Source organism: Anser brachyrhynchus (genome assembly GCF_964034855.1).
Source record: "Anser brachyrhynchus genome assembly, chromosome: Z".
Taxonomy (NCBI): domain Eukaryota; kingdom Metazoa; phylum Chordata; class Aves; order Anseriformes; family Anatidae; genus Anser; species Anser brachyrhynchus.
In genome coordinates this window covers 66,162,922-66,182,978 of record NC_137697.1, presented here as the reverse complement: position 1 = coordinate 66,182,978, position 20,057 = coordinate 66,162,922, and the positions used below count along the sequence as shown (strand labels likewise).

Sequence of the window (20,057 nt, the reverse complement as noted above, 5' to 3'; positions counted from 1 at the left end):
CTGTCAAAACACAAATATGAGAGTTCAGAGGAGGCACTACCTTTGTTATCCGTGGTCTGCAATATTTTAGTGAGAACCAAAAGCTCTCGTGCATTTTAAACATACCTCTTGATTTCCTTGCAGGAGTGAGGAGGAAACTAACACAGGGGCTCTGAGGCTGTTCCCAGCTGGCAGGATTTGGCTGCTGTGGCTAAGGGCAGTCCATCCCCATCCCCAGGGAGGTGCCTGGGCCAGAGCTGTCCTCATCTGCTCGGCTCCTGGCTGGGCCATCACCAGAAGGACAGGTCCTGGCTGCCAGGCCCTGCCCTGCCCACCTGCTGTGGGGAGCCCTGATACTGCTGGCCCCAAACCCAAAACACTCATGGCATCCAGCAGAAAGGTTTATGCCTACGTATAACTCAAACAAACACACTCAGAGCCTATGAAGAAACTGGTATTTTGCTGCATTTGTATCAAAGGAAACAGAATAATTCCTGTCCCCATTTCTGTGACATTGTGTAGCAATCTATACCCATGCAAAAACAAATGTTGCCAAACTAGAACCATAATGATTATTTTAACTTTGTGTAGAGGAAAATATATATATATATATTTGGGCATCCAAATGGTGATTATTACATTGTGCTTTAAAAAATGTAACTAACAGTATAGGGTCTTAGCGTGGATTATGAGGAAAGGTTGAGCTGATTGATTCTGATGAATAATGGCCATTTTAGACATTGTAGTGTAATGATAATTTAATTAATTGTAACATATATTCTTCAGGTACAGGAAATCCGTCTGGCAGAAAGACAGACCAGCCCTCTCCCACATGAGAGGAGAGTACAACTTGCAATGAGCCACAGACTTTTCTACGTACCCAGCTCCCTCGTGCATTATACATGGCTTCAAACACGGAGGAGGACCCAGGAGTTCAGGGTTTTGCTAAAGAAGGACGCCTAGCTTCTTCAGTCACTCCTTCAAAATATAAAGTACAATAGAAGAAGTGCAGAGATAGGGAAGGACAGTTTTTTAACAACAGATAATAACCAACAGGGTTTGTTTTATACTGACACTGCTTCAGCATTTCCCCCACCCCCTTTTTTTTTTTAATCTGAGCATCAATAGTCCATTACACAAATAATTTGTCTGTATGACTTATTGATTAGTGAGGGAAATGATAAACCACCATAAATAGAAATTTTGAGTCCGGTGGATAATATTCCTCCTACTCAATACACCGAAGCAGGTATGCTTTGAAATGAGTACATCAAACTTAATTTGTCTCAAGTTTAAATGACTGCTTAGATAGCCCAGGACAGGCATCATTTAAACCCTGACATCCACGACGTACAATACAGCTACATAAATTTCAGTTTTCTTACACTCGGATAATGGCACTGATTGTCATTCTAGAGAGGATATAAGTTACTACTGTAACATTGTGCTTCACTGCTAAAGATGTCTAACATCTACACACATTTTACCGTTCCCTCAGCAACAGGAAGTTAAGAGTAGTGTACAACCTGGGTAAAATGTTACCTGTACAGTGGAAGAATAACAACAAAGTTTTGCAAATTTCAAAATTTGTTGCAAATATTCATCAGTAATTTTCAAGTATGGTCTCTTTAAAAGAAAACATTTTTCCTTGTTGTCATCCCTAAAACCACAAAGTTCTCAGTTTCAGAATGAACACGTAATGCACTGTGTATGCTCATCTTATTCAAAATATGAATCTGGTCTTAAGAAACACACTGAAACAAGCACATTGAGCATTTGCTTTAAATAAGAACACAGAAATAGACATATGGTATACTTGCTACTACATGGATTTTATTTTTTTAACCTTTGCCCTTTCTGCCCTTTACACCTGGCAGCATCCTGCTTCACCACACTGCCAACACTACTACCCACAGCAAGCAATTTTCAGAAGCTACGCTGCCATAACACTGCTTATCCTGACAGGGGATTAGGCAGAGTCAATCTCCTCCTTATTCACTGCCCTGAATCTGCTCGTTTTGACTGCCAAAGGTAAGATTCTGGGGGCAGCGACCCTCTAAATTGTTGATGCGTGTCATCAAACCACATCCACAGTCACTGAAATCTGGGAAAAGGATTTTACACCTTGGTGGAAAAGGAATGAATGAGTCAACAGGTAAGCACAGGGCATGAGACGTGGTCAAATAAAGGGAATTTTACACTTCCAAGGAAGTGCAGTAACACTTATTAGGGTGAACAGCCAGACTGACTCCAAGATCAGAAAAATAAATTAGCTTCAAAGAAGATACTATACAGAAACTCTAGAACACCCCAAAGGTAGAGCTGTAGATTATAACTTAAAATACGCCACTGAGAATGGGTCAGCTCTCTGACACCCTGGAGCATACAAATGAGGAAAGATACGACTCCTGAACTTTGAAAACCACTACATGCAAGCTGGGGAGAAGGAAAAGAGATTTTCTAATCCAAATTCAATGTTAAGATGGGTAAATGTGGCTTTTCTTCTCGTTTCTCAGTTAAAAACTTCAGAAATATTTCCAGATACAGTATTTTAAAGGCTTTCAATAAACACTAAAATTTAATCTTTTTGGCTGAAATGAGCAATCTCTGATTATAATAAGGTATTCATCAACTCTGTGGGACACTTGGACAAATACTGTTACTCACAGGATTTTATCCACAGGACAACAGAACATACCTGAACACTGCTGGATCCACAGGAAGCTCTAGAACCAGTATCTGGAGAATCAGAACAGGACAAAGTGCCTTCCAGGCACTAGAAGTAGAAGGCTTTCTGGTATCTGAAAGCTAAGACAAGGCACTCAACTGAATCCGGATGGCCACCAGGATATTTGGGATGGATATTCACTATAAAGGCCTCCAGACATCTGGCATGTTTAAGAGACAAAATGATGACTAGATTGGCATGCCTGATAGTATAGACATAGCTAATTCCAGCAGTTCAATGTAGGTATTTCATTAATGGATTCCGATATAGACTGAAGAAGCAATCTGTTGATATGTGACTACTTCTTTAAACATGGTTTGGGCAGTTACAGTGAAATAAAAGAATTAAATATGTCTTTACTATACAAAAGTGATTATATGACTTAAGTGCAGGGGACACAGCACATTGTCATCACTATCCTACTAGAATATCTCTATCCATATTAAAGAATATACCCCTACCCAGCCAAAAAAGCTGAAGAAATCTTAACAGAATACAATATGTATTGAAAGTGTGAGCAAAAAGGAAAATGATAACAATTAATGTTAAAAACTGAATTTGATTAAAATATGGGCTTGCACCCATTAAAATCAGGAGATGAAATAACATGACCTGTATAAAGCAGCCTTCAAAGTTCATGCATTTCTAAAACAGAAAGCTTAAAAAGTGGCATGAGAAGGAAATAAGTACCAGAGTTTTAAAGGTAAAACATGAGACTTAAACCACACAGAATGAAAATCAACAGTATCACCAGACTGCATTCTAAATAAACTATGACTAAAAATCTGTACTTGACAGAATCACCAGAGCCAATGACTAAATTTCTTAATTTTGCTGTGATAGTGTTCCAAGATCTCACTGAATGCCCCCTCAAAGCAATATGCTGCCTATTCTGCGAACAAGTAAAGGACTTCCATATCTGGATTTATCAGGACAGCTCTTTCTAAAACTAAATTTCCTTGTCCCAATAGGCAGCAGAAATTCAGTCCTGCAGGAAGCAACTTTTCCTCTTCCAGATACTGTTACAGACTGATTGACTGAGGAGCCACAACTATTTATCATGAAACTATCTACCTTTCCCTGATTACATGTTACATCTCACACTATTATTGCAGCAGGAGGGCAAGTAATCAGAAGAAACAAAAAGGGAACTATTTCTTGATGCCGTTTCTCATGAGGATGGTGATAATTTGCCCCTGAATACCACAAGGAGGACAGCTGGAATTCAAGACTTATACTTAACACTATTGCCATGAAAGCTGCACTCATTGAAGTCCACAGGGGAACTGCACTGTGACTTCCAATGCCTTTAAAAGAGCCTGCATTGTGCCTACCAGTCACCAACACTGTTCTACAATTCTAACTTGTAATCTATTACAGCCTTCTGCTGGTACGCCTGCTCTTGGTGTTCCACTAATACATGATATGAAGCTATTTTCCATGTTAGGTTTAGCAATTTCGGTAATCTCTGAAAACATGTTAATAAGCAATTTCCTTTCAGAATTCCAGCAAAATATTCTCAGGTAAATTTGATGTACAGGTCTTGACAAGTTCTCATCCATGTTTCTTTCAGAAACAAACAAAATTTATCAAATTTAAACTTTTCAAAGCCCTTGTAAATAAGTTTAAGCAATTTGTGCCAGCTTTCTCTACTGCATAGAATGATTGAGGCTTTTAGGATTAGATAGGCATCTAAACTGTCCGGATGTTGCTTTACATTTACAGTATCTTAGATCTTGGGCAGCAGTTAGAATTTTTCAGTGAGAGAAAGTTATCCATGTATAGCTGCATCTTTTCCCTTCTTATGCCCTTCATTTCTAAAAACAAGTCCTTCTTTAAAAAAAAAAAAAAAGGCAACCGCTGAGCTGAGCGGAATCAATGCAGTACTTCTAAGTATTAGCACAGTTACTCTTTCTTTGGTTATATCTTGCAGGCCCCTCAAAAACAAACAAAAACCAAAACAAACACCCAGATTTAAAAAAGACACTCAGCTGTATAAACAGGGATAAACAATCAGTAAATGCAGGTGGAAAACAAACTCAGCACATGGCATGGACCCGAGTTACTGGGCAAATCACAATGTGAACAAGATTCAGTAGCACCAAGCTTTTGCCCAAAAGGGAAAATATATGCTGTGACACACAGGCAGGATCACAGCTCATAAACAATGCACTTAGCTCTACCATTGTAAAGCCTCCCTCAGGATGCAGTGAATACTGGAGAAAGATGGAGACCATGGAGGTGAGAATCATGAAACTGATCCACTGTCCAGGGCAATTAACAGAATAAAAAGGTTTGGTCCAGAGGAAATAACTACCAGGTCTGCTACATCATAACAATCCTCAAAAAAGAAAGCAGTAGGTGCAAAAGGGAAAGAAAAACGTTTTGTCTTTCCACTACAAGCAAGACAGGAAGTAGTAAAAGTAATGCTTACTTTACTGCAAGAGAGATATATGTTCAAGGCAATAAAACAGTTCTCACAGTACAGACAGGTACTAGAGTTGACTGCCTAAGGAAGTTCTGCTGTCCCCACCTCTGAAGACTAAACGCTTCCCAGGAATGACTGAGATACATATAGCCACAGACAACATAACCTGCTTAAGTCTCTTTAGCCCTATTTTTTATCATTCTATGAAGATTTCAATCTATGGTTTTAATTAACCTATTTCTGGCTATTTTTGTGTTTCAAATTTTTACTAGTATTTCAGCTAGCAGAAGGCTGAAGTACCTACAGCATTTTTGGCTTTGCTCCTGAGACTTGGTATGTAAATACCAGCATCCTGCGGCTGCACATTAGCTCATCCTCAGCTTATGCCAAATGGTATCTCTTCAGGGGGAAGGAGAGAAGATTGTTAACCTTACCTAGAAATTAAATTTCTACAGAGTTCTTCCAAACAAATCTAAAGAATCATAAACAAAAATATTCACCATTTTGAAGAGCAGAGCTTTCTTGTGACTTTTCTTATGTGCAAGTTCTAGTTGTGGAGATTCTTAGCACACATAACAGAAGCAACAAATATTTACACAGCTGAAATCCAAAGTTTTATTTATACTGGTTAGTAAGAATGGGAACTGGATTTAGACCTTTCAAAAAACTGGTAACAAAGCAGGAACCTTTTTCCGACTATTTAAGTTCCTTTAGAGTGCACAAACTTACAGATGTGCAGGACAATGAACAACAGATTTCAAAAGTGACAGTTCAGAAACTGAGTCAATCTTTCACACAGAATATTGAAACTAATCTTAGATATGAAGTTATCCCACGTCTGCTCTTGAAAAAGGTATCTTTCATTTCTCAGCAGAAACACAGGTGTGGTTTTATTTTTTTATTTTTTAATATGAAGAGGAACTGATCTATCTTTTTACACGCAAATCTCATAATTAAACTGTTGACAGCTCTTTTCACTTCATTATAAAAACATAATACAATAACAAGGGATTCTTGATGTTTAAATAAACATAGATCTAACTCCCTAGAGAAACTCTTTTTGGCAATCCACATATGGTATAACACTTTTCTGCTGGCCAATTGGTTTATGACAGTTACATCCTATTTATAGATTTCTTTTATAACTGTTTTAAGCCTGAATTGAATGGGCTCTAACAGAAGTGAATCAGCACCTTATTTAAAAATAACAAACTTTTAAATATAAACAAAGAGCTCCCTAGCACAACTGCAGTGTACAGAAAGCCACCTGGCAATTATTTTCTTTATTATAGTTTACAGAGGCAAGAGAATAAGAGGCAGAAACAGAAGATGCAGCAACGCAAAATAATAAGTGGGGAAAAAAGGGAAAGAAAGAAAAAAAGAAAGAAAAACATCAGGATAAACTAAATAACAATCCGTGAGGTAAACCAGAGTGAGCCCCTGTGTGATTACAGCATCATTATTATGAAAGCAATAGTTCAGTGCTGAGGCATGACCTTTAAATCCAGATATGAAAGAGCCTCAATAGGGCTTAATATTACCAATCAGAATTGAAATGAAATATGAATCCAAACTTACCATAAAGGCTTTGAATAAAAGTATTTTCTTTACTGTCTAGATATAAGTTTCTCCAGGAAAAAGGTAAAGCATTACAATATTTACAGCTTAACCTTACTTAGTCATGAAGAAGTCATGTTACCAAAAGAGAGCAAAATGTCTCTGCCTTTAAGAATACACAAAGGATAAGACAATTCACAAGGACAGATTCAGACAATGTCAATTGGAAATACTGGTACCCCAGACAATCTCGTCTTTGGGTCCTATCAGATTACCTTTTCCCACAGTTTCATGTCACAGAAGAAAAGAGTTTTAGGCAAGAACTAGAAAGAATAAAATACTGTGCTTTTAGAGTGTGCACAGAATTTTTTTTGCAAGAAAGGAAGGCAGGATGACACGAAGTATGGAGTTATTTGCCAGAAAAAAAAGAGCAAGCAGGCACAGAGCCTGGCAGTAATGCAAATCATGTTGCACAACTGTGTTTGAAATGCCCTTATCAGTGATGTAAATAAAGCATCTCAAGAAAGGTATGTGTCCTGGTTTCAGTTAGGACAGAGTTAATTTTCCTCCTAGTAGCTGGTAGGGTGCTATGTTTTGGATTAGGATGAGAAGAGCGCTGATAACATGCTGATGTTTTAATTGTTGCAGAGCAGTGTTTACACCAGGCCAAGGACTTTTCGGCTTCTCGCTCTGTCCTGCCAGCGAGCAGGCTGGGGGTGCAGCAGGAGCTGGGAGGGGACAGACCCAGGACAGCTGACCCAAACTGGCCAAAGGGGTATTCCATACCATCTGACGTCATGCTAAACAATATATAGGGGTGGCTGGCCGGGGTGGGGGGCCGGCTGCTCGGGGATAGGCTGGGCATCGGTCAGCGGGTGGTGAGCAATTGCATTGTGCATCACTTGTTTCTTACACATTATTATTAGTAGTACTATTATCATTATTAGTAGTAGTAGTAGTATTTTCCTGTCTTAATAAACTGTCTTTATCTCAACTCACAGGCTTCACTTTCCCATTTCTCTGCCCCATCCCAGAGAGGGAGGGGGGAGTGTGAGCGAACGGCTGTGTGGTGTTTAGCTGCCGGCTGGGTTAAACCACAACAGTATGACAACAGCAACTAAAGTTAAGTTTTGTTCAAGTACCATTACTGCTCGCATAAAAGCATGCATGCTTCATATAAATACACACATATTTTTAAGGTCACATGGTTGGGTTTAGATGCCCTTGTTATGCATATACAGCTTCCCTGATCTTGAGGAAGACCATAAAACTCTTTTATAGACTGTGGGATTTGTCAGCCTTTCTTTAGTCTTCCGTTCTTGGATCAAGGTCCTCGAACACCATGGTTACTCTGAAAACCAATCTAGATTCCAGGCACTCTTCTTTCTTCTTCATCTCTGAGCACCAACAGCCTTTTTTATTGATGAATCCTCCTCATAAAAAATAAAATAAAATACAATACCTCTTTGCCTTTTTTTAAAAAAAAAAAAATGTTGGAAGTCATAAGGGAGGGAAAAAAAAAAACAACAACAACAAAACAATTTGCACATTTCTTTTCTCATCTTAAAATCTATTTTCATTTAAGGACTTTTTTTTCCCCTCCACGACAGAAAAGAACATAATTACATCCCCATAACACAAAGCAGATCCTCCACCATTTGCAAGTGTCCCAGTCTCATTCTTCCTAAGTGTGCCATCTTGTTCTACCTGTCAGGATATCCCCTATTAAAGTAAGGTAAGGCCCTTAATCCTACAATTAAACAAAAGACCATTCAATATTACGCAGTGCTGCTTTCATCTTCCTTTCTGAACTTTTACAACATTATGTGTAGAATTTGTAAAATGGCCTCAGTCATGCACCCAAACACTCAACATCTCCAGTGGAAACTGAGTCTTTAAAACAACTGAAGAGTAAATGTAACATTACAAAATTTTATGAAAAGAAAGAAAGAAAAGAAATGTGGGAAAGGATCTGATGAGAATGGATTCCAAGCTAACAGAAAATGTGTTTCTAAGGATGAAATATATCACCATTGGCAACTGAAAGTCTTAGGTGTGAAAGGATCTTGCAAAATGATGTCTTCTATTCTCCTACCTGAAAGCGAGGTTAGTTACATGCACATCCAGTGGCAAGAATACTATCACCTCCTTTAACCAGCTATTATAGTGCTTCCTTAATGCTTCCTTCCTTGATGTGCATTTCCCAAAGCAGCACATCATATCCCACCCAAAGCATTATCTATGTTGAAGAAAGCAGGATTGTTTACATATCTAGCTAGTTATACTCCTGCTCATATATCAGAAAAGGTATTTCATTCATGAATCTTGTTTGAGCTTATGATCCATTATGTCTCTTTCTAAAGAACTGACAGTTATTTGTGTTTGTATAGTTGACTGCTCATAACTAAGTGCAGTACCTTGCAATTGTCTCCATTGAATTGCCCTGTATTTCTTTCAGGCAATTTCTTTTATTTAAGAACAATTGGAAATCTAGTCCCAGCATACCCGCAATATTTCCCAGCTTCCTGTCATCTACAGATTTAGAAAGTATATTCGTGTTCCATGATTCATAGTATTAATCAAAGCAGTAAGAAGAAACAGAATCAGATCTGAACCCAAGCAATGCAGAATACAGCCCCCTTCACTGGCTTGTGGGGCAGTATGTCACACCTTGATGCCAGATGAGAGACAATCTGCTTCCAAAGGAAGCCTGCTCCCAGCTTCTTTAAGCTACCTCTGGTTACTGGTGGTTGGCAGTTACTACTGGTTGGCAGCTTCTTTACAGGTCTGCTTTACATGGTCACAATTTACTATTATGCACAGCTATACACGCCTATTTTTTTCTACCTAATTCCAAAGGAATGTTACCATTATGTCCTTCTCACATGTTATATCCTCCTCCTCCTTAGACAGCTCTGATCCATAGTCCCTGCAAATGGACCAGAGTCCACAAATTACTACAAGACATCCAGACTCAGGATTCACATTAAGAGCTGACAAAACTGTATTTGATGAAGGCTGGCTTCCTGTTATCTTAAGTTAAAATTGAAGTAGCCACATATATTTAACATTCAGTATTACCCTGGTCACTTAAAGACATCCTGTATTTAGAGGTCAAAGACCCAGATTGCCATGTTGACCCCTTAATGACTTTTCATTTTTCTTGTGAAAACTGCTATCTGTTGGAAAAACAATACAAAACAAAACAAAAAACATAGAACATTAACACTTGCTATTTTTTTTTTGAAAAGTCCCTCCTTCCCCACCACACACATTTCCTTCATTGCTGAGCTACATAAAAATTGGTGAAAATGAAGTACAAACACCAGTAATGCTGTATACTATGTAGTGTCAAAAATGAAGAGGTGTACTTTGTAAAGGAAACCAGACATCCTAACTGTAGAGAATACAGCCAAATCCTTTCAAAGAGTAAGATGGGAAGGGGAAAAAAGTGACTCACTCTTGCCTTTCAAGAATTAAGAAGAACCAAACACAACCAAGGCAGTCAAAACTTTTTTTTTTTTTTCTCCTTTCTATCTTAATTTGGATCCTTGGGGTGTGAGGACAAAGTGAAGACAAAAATAAATAAATAAATAAATTAATTAATTAATTGGCTATGCACTTTTCTCTTTCTCCTGCCTATATAATCAACCACATTATATAATCAACTGCACAGATAAACTTAGAGATTTCGATTACCTCATTTCTTTGAAGGTCATGGGATTTTCTTCAAGTTAGCATAGCAGCAAATATACGTGAACACAGGCTCTTATAAGCAGGATATTGTAACAGAACTCACTCTGCTATACCCAAACATCATCCTCAAAATTATGGCAAAAGTGATTGCCCTCATCTTTCTTACTAGTAAGTAGTGTAGTAACCTAGAAAAATAAAATTCATTGGTATTAAAACTAATAAGGTAAAATTGAATACATTATAATCTTAATCTCAACTGTTATTCATACATGTCATAAAACATGAGGAAAAGAGATCTTAATTCCACTTAAAAATGTATTTTGAGTTCCAGTTCTGTAAAGATACCTGGTTACAACCACCAATCCATTTCTGTCTCTTTAATACTATTCAGGGACTAAATTAAGCAGAAATCCAATGATTCATCTCTTTTATATCCATGTGGACAGCCTCACCCAGGTGAAACCCATTCAGATCCAAGGGCATGGATCTTTAAATACCTCAACAGGAAGACAGTGCCAATACTACTTTTTGAGCTCAGAATTTTAGAACATCCAGATTTCCTTTTACTCATTTCTTTAAATGATCTGAAATTTCATAAGACATGAACTGAGAAAAATTAAGCATCACTATTTCAATAAAATTAACACTGAACAGAATTCCAGAGATTCTTGTCAAGCACGCATAGTGCATATTTTCATATCTGCATTTTTGAATCACGCAACACTAGTTACGAGTTACGTCTGACAGCTTCACAAGTCACTCATGAATGTCAATACTGTGAATATCATTAAAAACAAAGATATGTACAACAGCAGATCTAAAAGAAGATCTCATATAAAAAGTCCATTGATAAATAGTGTTTGCAATATTTATTGGTAAAAGCAATGTCTAAAACCAACTTTTTTTTTTTTTTTTTTTTTTTTACTCTGGGTCACAATGTTTTCTTTGATGTTTTCTCTGCTGGGGTTGATAAGCCACAAGCTATTTTTCTTCAAATCTATATCTATTTTTAATAAATTGTTGGTATTTTCAACAGTGTAGTCTCATGGTACTTCTACTCAATAGTGACTTTAAGCACAAAATAATGAGAACAAAGAATTTTTCTTGAACTCTGTGTTGATGGATTTGACAAGCCAATATATATTAATCTTGGCATCTACTTGATATACAACTAAGAATGAAACTATGATATTCTTTTCAGCTCATGGTTTGGATCAATACTTACACCTTCAGGGGAAAAAGAAGAAATATCATGAAAGGCTAAAAAGACTGCAAGGTTTCATGAATGGCTTAAGATATTCTGCAATGCCATCAATGTTTCAAATCTGTGCTTTCAAACACATAGAAATTCTGTTTGCATTCTACATGTTTGCTCAGGAACATGCAAGAGACAGAACAAATAAAAATGAAAGACAGTTTTTAAAACTTCCTTAAGCACTGTGTGGGATACAGCATAAGTATCCAAAATTTAAAACGTATAAATAAATAAACAAAAATCTAAAATAATGTAACAGAAATCCAGGGTAAAATAAAAAATGGTTTTATATTGTGGATCATGAGAAATCTTGAATTTCTAATAGATCTGTATCAGAAACCAGAAATACTAAAAATATGCTATAAAACCCATCACTTTGCAAAATAAAATACCTGGGTATCATTCACCAAAAAATGATATACAGATGGGTTAGGCTGTGGAAAATTGAATTATATTTTGAAGAAGGCTTGAATGTCTGTATGTGCATTAAGGGAAAGACAAGTTATGTGTAGAGACGTGTTTTTTACAAAATTGTTTGGGGAAAAACAGTTACTCAGTAAGGTCTGAAATTTGTAAAAGCTATAAACGACAGCTCAAAAGAGCTGTCTGCTAGATCTCTGCAGTCACTGAAATTAATGAAGTTGCCTCATTAAAAAAAAAAAAGAGAGAATTTCCTTTCAACATTGAAGAGCTTTGTTTCTGAATACAGAAAATCTGCAATGTTTGATTTTTATTTATTTATTTATTTATGCATTTACAGAATAAAAACGTATTTTGAAAGATTTCTGCATTGTTAACCAATTCCTCAATCTGAAATGCTGAAGCGAGACCTTTTGTTCTGTACAGTATCTATAGTACTGGTCTACATCACCATGTGTTTTTTGTTGTTTTTGTTTTTTGTTTTCAATTTTGCTAGCTAAATATTTCCATTCTGCTTTAACCTCTCTCTAGGTCTCATCTCCACTTGCAAGAGTTTAGGTTGATTAGCTAACATCTATACTATATGAGACAGCAGATAAATAAAGAATTGTTTCTAGTTATGTACCAAATCAGAGTTAACAATCAGAGTTAAGTAGACTTGAAGGACAGAAGTTCTTTGGGACAGCGATCATCTTACTCTGCCAATGTACAGGGACAGTGTACCACATAAGTAGCTATGGCTCTAGCACTAAAAGAAAGAAAGAAACAAACAAACAACAAAAAAGAGAATTTTCAAAAAGCAGACAGAAATCGTGTGCTAGGAAACAGAAGCACGGTAATTCTGTAGATTACTCCTGAATAATTTTCTAAGAAGGTATAATTACCTTCAGTGTTACATACAGGCCTGTCAGTCTGAACTCAGTGCCTGGGAAGCTCACGGAGCAGATTGTCTTGAGTGCCATCATGCAGCACTTACAGGACAACCAGATGATCAGGCCATCAGCATGAGTTTATCAAAGTTGGGTCCCTCTTGACAAACCTGATCTCCTTGAACGACAAGGTGACATGCTCATTGGTGACGGAAACGCTGTGAATGTAGTCTACCTAGACTTCAATAAGGCTTTTGACACTGTTTCCCACAGCATTCTCCTGAAGAAGCTGACTGCTCATGGCCTGGATGGGTGTATGCTTCGTTAGATTAAAAACTAGCTGGGAGGCTGGGCCCAAAGAGTTGTGGTGAATGGAGTTAAATCCAGCTGGAGGCCAGTCACAAGTGGTGTCCCCCAGCGCTCAGTACTGGGGCCAGTGTTTTTCAATATCTTTATCAGTTATCTGAATGAGGGGATTGAGTGCATCCTCAGTAAATTCACAGATGACACCAAGTTAGGCGTGAGCGTTGATCTGCTCAGGGGTAGGAGGGCTCTGCAGAGAGAGGCAAACCGTATGAGATTCAATAAGGCAAAGTGCTGGGTCCTGCACTGGGGGCACAATAGCCCCAAGCAACAGAACAGGCTGGCCGAAGAGTGCTTGGAATGCTGCCAGGAGGAAAGGGACCTGGGGATACTGGTTGATAGCTGGCTGAATATGAGCCAGCAGTGTGCTCAGGTGGCCAAGAAGGCCAACAGCATCCTGGCTTCTATCAGAAGTGTGGCCAACACAGGACTTGGGAAGTCATTGTCCCTCTATACTCGGCTCTGATGAATACTCCTTGAATACTGTGTTCAGTTTTAGGCCCCTCACTACAAGAAGGACATCAAGGTGCTGGATTGTGTCCAAAGAAGGGCAATGAAGCTGGGGAAGAGTCTAGAGAACAAGTCTTACGAGGATCTGCTGAGGGAGCTGGGGTTGTTTAGCCCAGAGAAAAGGAGGTTCAGGGGAGACCCTACTGCACTCTACAGTTACCTTAAAGGAGATTATACTGAGACAAGGCTCAGGCTCTTCTCCCAAGCACCAAGTGATAAGACAAGGGGAAATGGCCTCATGCTGTTCCAGGGAAGGTTTAGGTTGGATATTAGGAGAAATTTCTTTACTGAAAGGGTTGTGTGGCATTGGAGCAGGTTGCCCTGGGAAGCAGTTGAATCATCACCCCTGGAGGTCTTCAAGAAAAGTGTAGATGTAGCGTTTAGTGACATGGTTTAATGGTGGACTTGGCAGTGCTGCGTTAAAGACTGGACTAGATGATCTTAGAGGTCTTTTCCAACCTGAACGAGTCTATGATTCTGTGATTTGTTCCAATGTGTACACCAACACAATCTATTATTTTTTAACAATTTTTGTGCAATGCTTAAAGCCCCAAATGCCCAGTTTCACAGCCCTGCCACACTTTCATATAGTTAAACCTCTCTCCACCATGGCTGAACAGACCACAGAAATCACATCAGGAACTTTGCTTCCTTTTCTGTTTGTTAATTTTTTGGTTGCTTGTTTTGTTTCAAGATAAGCCTCATCACAACCCAACTATACAGCAAGTTAAACATAGCAGATAGGAGAACTGCAATAGTAACGAAAAAGCAGTGAAGACTTTTTATTGACTGTGACATGCTTCTGCTCAAAAATTACTGATTGTTTTTAATTCCCAGTAGACCAGAAAAAAGTCACAATTTAAAGAACCTTCAAAATACCCCTTCTTCTCCTAACCTTTCTGCCTGGTTTACATTGGCTGGATATCTTGGAAATGAAAGCAAAATTAAGACCCCCTGCATGGAACTTAGAATTCCCTGTGAAAAACACTGTCTGAACATCAGAAATGTGTTCTTACTGTGAGGGTAACTGAACACCAGAACCAGCTGCTCACAGATGTTTTGGAGTCACCCTCCTTGCAGACCTTCAAAAGCTGCCTGGACTTGGTCCTGGGCAACCTGCTCTAGATAGCCCTGCTTGAGCAGGGCAGTTGGACCAGTTAACCTCCAGAGGTCTCTTCCAACCCAAACTATTCTGGAATGCTCTGATTCTTTCCTGTCTTTACAACAAGTAAAGTTAATGCTTGGCAGTATTCCTCCAATAATAACTGGGATATTTGAGAAGACAAGAGCTGGAATACTTTGACAAGTTTTCTACCCTGCTATGTGAAAGTAGGCTGAATTCTTACTTGGCATAAGCAGGTTATTCATTCTTTATACCAGCTCGTCTCTGCTGTGCTGAAATGTTCAAAACAATGAAAACCTCATTTCCATATCCCATGCACAGACCTCATGTTTGGCTGAAAATCAACATTCTTCTCCATGCTCTGCTTCTCAACCTCATCATCCTGGTAATAAAAAAGCAGAACAAAACCTCTGATTTAAATGATTCTTAGCTTAATCTAGTTCTCATTTGTTTTCTGTCTCCACCAATGGTATTAAACACTGAAGTCAAAACAAAAATAATCAGAACAGCTGGCATAATTAAGAGAAATATGTTTTTTTTCCTTAAATCCCACTTATAAGTATCTATTAACACTTTTAACCCAGCAACAAGACTTCCCTGCAGGGTTGAAAACAAGATAATTATTTACATCTCTTCCTAGACCAGGGAATAAGTGTAGCATAGATACACCAAATCACAGAATGACAGAATATCCCGAGTTGGAAGGGACCCAGAAGGATCACTGCACCCAACTCCTGGCTCCACACAAAGCTACCCCAAAATGAATCCCTAAGTCTGAGAGTACTGTCCAAATATGTCTTGAACTCTGGCAGGCTCGGTGCTGCGACTACTGCCCTGGGGAGCCTGTCCCAGCACTGGACCACCCTCCTGATGAAGAACCACTTCCTAACACCCAGCCTGACCCTCCTCTTTCCCAGCTCCATGCCATTCCCTCTGGTCCTGTCACTGTCCCCAGAGAGCAGAGCTCAGCACCTTCCCCTCCGCTCCCCTCGTGAGGGAGCTGCAGGCCGCCATGAGGCCTCCCCTCAGCCTGCTCTGCTCTGGGCTGAACAAACCCAGGAATATCAGCCACTCCCTCATATGTCTTCCCCTCCAGATCCTTCACTATCCTCGCTGCCCTGTTTTCAACACTGTAGTAGTTTTATGTCCTTATACTGTGGTGCTCCAAACTGCACACAGTACTAGAGGTGAGGCCACACCAAAGTAGATTAGAGCAGGACGATCACTTCCCTCAACCAGCTAGCTATGCTGGAGACTGCAGTGCTGGTCTCCAGCCTATTGACCCCTAGTCTTTATGTATATTCAGGATTGCCCATCCCTGGCACTTGCTCTTGCTAAATTTCATATGGTCAGTGATTGCCCAGCCCTCTTTATGTCAGGTTCTCTTTGCAAGGCTTCTCTGTTCTCAATCGAGTCACCAGCTCCCCCTAATTTAGCATCATCTGCAAACTTACTGCATACTTCACTCCTGTGACCAGAGCATTTATAAAAACTTTGAAGAGAACTGGCCCTAACATGGAATCCTGCAGAAGCACACTAGTAGCTAGCCACTAGCTTGATGTAAACCCATTTATTATAACACTTTCGGCCCAAGCTATCAGCCAATTTTTCACCCATCATGTTTTGTACTTGCCCAGTTATATGCTGGACAGTTGTTCCAGAAGGATACTGTGGGACACAAAATCAAAAGCTTTGATTAAAACAAACAAACAAAACACACCTACTAGCTTCCCTTGGTCAGCATGACTCCCGGAAAACAGATAAATTTATCATTTTTGACAGCAGAAAGAACATAACAGTGGTCTGAGTTTCAGTAGGATTTTATGCTTGCCAGTAAATGTATTGATTGCATGGCTGAAAAAAAAATACAATCAGCAAGTCACAGGTCATTCTTAAAAGCCTTTTTCTTAACAGAGATATGACTCTCAGTGTATCTACTTTGGAACATGGCTAGCTGAATGTCTCATGACAGTTATCTCCCTGGAAATACAGAAAATGAAAATATGTACCTTAGGAAGGAATTTCACATTGCTTGCACTGCCATCTCAGAGATGTGAAGCAGCATAGATAACTTTTGCGTCACTGATTTCAGTTACTCTCTTACCAAATACACAGCCAATATCTAATTAAAAAACATATTAAGTGGGCAGTGAGGTACAAAATATAATCTTAAAATCTAATTTACCTGGCACCTAATTCACTGCTTTCTTTTCAAAAATGGATGTCACAGTTTAGAAACCACAATTTTAAACAGCCTTATATTTAAGTGCAATTTCACTAGTTTAATATCTCTGGAAATTGCTTTTGTAAACACAGACTCTAATGACATATTATGCCATGGAACTGTCTTGAAATACCGCTCTATAACGCTGGCCTCACCATGACAGGTTAATTATGAAAGCAGCCCAAGAGATTTAAGAATTAGCCAGTTGTCTTTGGTGGATTAGCAAAAGAAAATAAGTTTTCTATACATAAGAATGCACTAAATAAAAAGCAGTGTTTCAGTTTTATTTTCGTAAGTGACAACAGGCATTCCACAGCACACAATATACATTTGATATTTTTTTCTAGGTTTCTTTCATTATATTGCTGTCAATATTAAAGAGCTTTAGGCAAAAAGGAGATAAAATAGTTTTCATTTAAGCTTGCAGCTTTCTCAGTCTGAAGCAAGAGGTAAAAGTTGCTTGTTCTGTGATAGCATCTTTTTTTTGGTTTTGTGCATATACATTAGAAACCCCTAAATAAATAGAAAACCAATATATCATTTTTTTCCACTGAATATTTCCTTATTAACACTTAAGTCCGAAGGCCTTCATAAACTCATTGTATCCTTGGTTAAGTAATATAACTACAGAAATCTGGCCACTCATTTAGAACTATCCTAACTCTTCAGTGTGTTGGCGAGTTATCAATAAAAATTTTTTAAAGAGAAAATCCAACAGTTGCTGGATTATAAGGGCATATAAACCCATGTATAAATAACATGTATTACTAGTACTGCTTACTGTTTCACCAGTCAGTAGTTACACAGTCCAAGGCCCTGGGGTGAATTTAAATCCTCAAAGTATTTTCACACATTCTTTATTTTACTTGTATTAATCATACAAGAAATTGTATGTCAAATCGTATGTAAAAAAAAAAAAAAGAGAGAGAGAAAATTGCCAAGTCAGTTTAAACACATGAAAGGAGTTTAAAATATATGGTTTGTGTCAGGGGCCAGCACACAGCAGAATTCCTGGAAAGTATTACTGAATTTAAGGATTTTGTTTGGCCTTCTATTATAAGTGCATTATCACTCGCTTCCACAGGCTTATTATTGTTGATAACTATTGCTCATCTAACAGAGTGATGAATCATGCAGTCTTAAATAATTACTTTATATATTTATGTTCTTCTGTGTAGGATGATCTTTGCTGTTAGCAGATGAATCATGACTCTCAGCTGAAGGTGGGCAAAGCCCAGCAGAACAGCCCCTATGGAGGAAGTGTTATATCAGCCACACAGTATTCTTGTTTCCTTACTACAAACTCTTTTAACTCTCAAGTATTAGACACTAAGATCAGGAGAAAGTAGAAGGCACAGAAAAATAATTCTGAGATATTCCTACTCATAAAAGACTTCTTTTGGCATCAGTGATAGCTACCAAATTCAACGTGCTCATTTCAAAAAAGTAACCTTTAAAGATTATATAAATGTGATATTCAAAGATATTCAAATTACTGAACAAACAGACAAAAGAAAATCACAAACAATCTTAAAAATTAGTAAGTTAGCTACAAATGAATTAATATTTTTTTTTTCAGAAACAGAAGCAGTGAACCATGGCAAAGCAATATTGCTGGTTATGCACATGTAGACAAAATGCAATGATACTTGCTAATCCTAGTCTTGATAAGTGTAGCTTCTGAGTAAAACAGTGCTGTAGGAATTAATCTCCTGAAATCACTAAAGTCATGGGAATTAAAAAGCTTCCTCTGACTTCAACATCAAGAGGTTTGAGTTGTACACACTGGCTATACTACTTCAACAAGCACTGCAGTGAATCTGTACAGCCAAATAATTCACACCTTCATAATTCAGAAACTTAACTATAGTCTAGGTCTTATCTGGCCCAAGAGTCCAAATGTCCAGAGGTGGATGTAAATCACTTCAGTTTCAACAAAGCCATCCACCCTGAGACTGCTGTGGACAGCTGGGCTGAAGCAAAGAACAACTGAAGACAGCTACGAGGTTTGCATCCAAGAAATCACACTCCTATTCAAAACAACGACATTAGTGTGGACACAACCCCATAATGGCAGACGGCAAAACTAATTAGTGATCCTAGTCCAAAGAAAAACTCTGCTGTAAATAAAGTACATTTAAATTGTATCAGTGTCATTTTGTTGTAATGAAGATTCATGATCTACAGAAACTAGTATCTAAAATATATGTATCTATGAACTGTCAAATGAATTTTAAAAGAATGGCAATAAAAACATTATTGAAAAATACTACACTCTGCTTTTCACAACAAGCTATTACATAGACCAAATTTATCCAGACCTTATAAAAAATGGAAGCGTGATGTTAACTAACTACTACAGCTTCTCCGAAATGGGGAATTGGTTCATAGATCAAATTCCTCAAGAAGAGGAAAAAGCCTGCCAAAAACCTCATACAGTCTCTGTGCATCATCTGCATTAGTGAGGGTGCTCCATTTACAAAGAATCAGCGGCAGGGAAAAATACGACACTCATGAAATTTAGAATCCCTTTCTAGTTCTTTTTGAATGATTTGTAGAAGCAACATTATTCACTGCTCTAAGAAAGGACAGGCACTATGTTTCCATATAAGCTACTAACAGGTAATGTGTGTTTCTATGGTTTCTGTCATGCAGCATGGAGAGGGGATGTATTAGTTTCCCATAAATACACTACTGTCAAGGTGTAAATGAAATAGAGTATCATTTATAACAGACACATTGACATACTCTTTAACTAGATCATTTTGAACAAAAATTCTTTAATAAATATGTTTAAAAAAGATTAATCAGAGGCAGGTTAGATCGATATACACTTAATTACGAAACAGCACTTTTCAATTTCACCTAATTATATTTCTGTATTCTGCTTCTATAAAAAACTATT

General features: G+C 38.1%; 1 protein-coding gene across 21 annotated transcripts in view; it reads right to left on the bottom strand.

The window, feature by feature from the left end:
- LINGO2 (leucine rich repeat and Ig domain containing 2) overlaps nt 1-20,057 on the bottom strand; it is a 537,865-nt gene that overhangs the window by 486,079 nt on the left and 31,729 nt on the right. For 10 of the 21 annotated variants that reach the window (XR_013943646.1, XR_013943647.1, XR_013943648.1 and 7 more), the window contains exons 5-11: nt 18,304-18,401; nt 16,649-17,050; nt 10,734-15,310; nt 10,392-10,573; nt 9,774-9,871; nt 9,561-9,621; nt 860-2,787 (exon numbers count right to left, since the gene is read on the bottom strand). The gene's annotated coding sequence lies outside the window, so the exon portion shown is untranslated. Of the gene's footprint in view, nt 1-8; nt 2,788-5,741; nt 8,163-9,560; nt 9,622-9,773; nt 9,872-10,391; nt 10,574-10,733; nt 15,311-16,648; nt 17,051-18,303; nt 18,402-20,057 lie in introns of those variants that run through there. The other 11 variants (XR_013943656.1, XR_013943657.1, XR_013943658.1 and 8 more) reach the window with 11 other exon arrangements.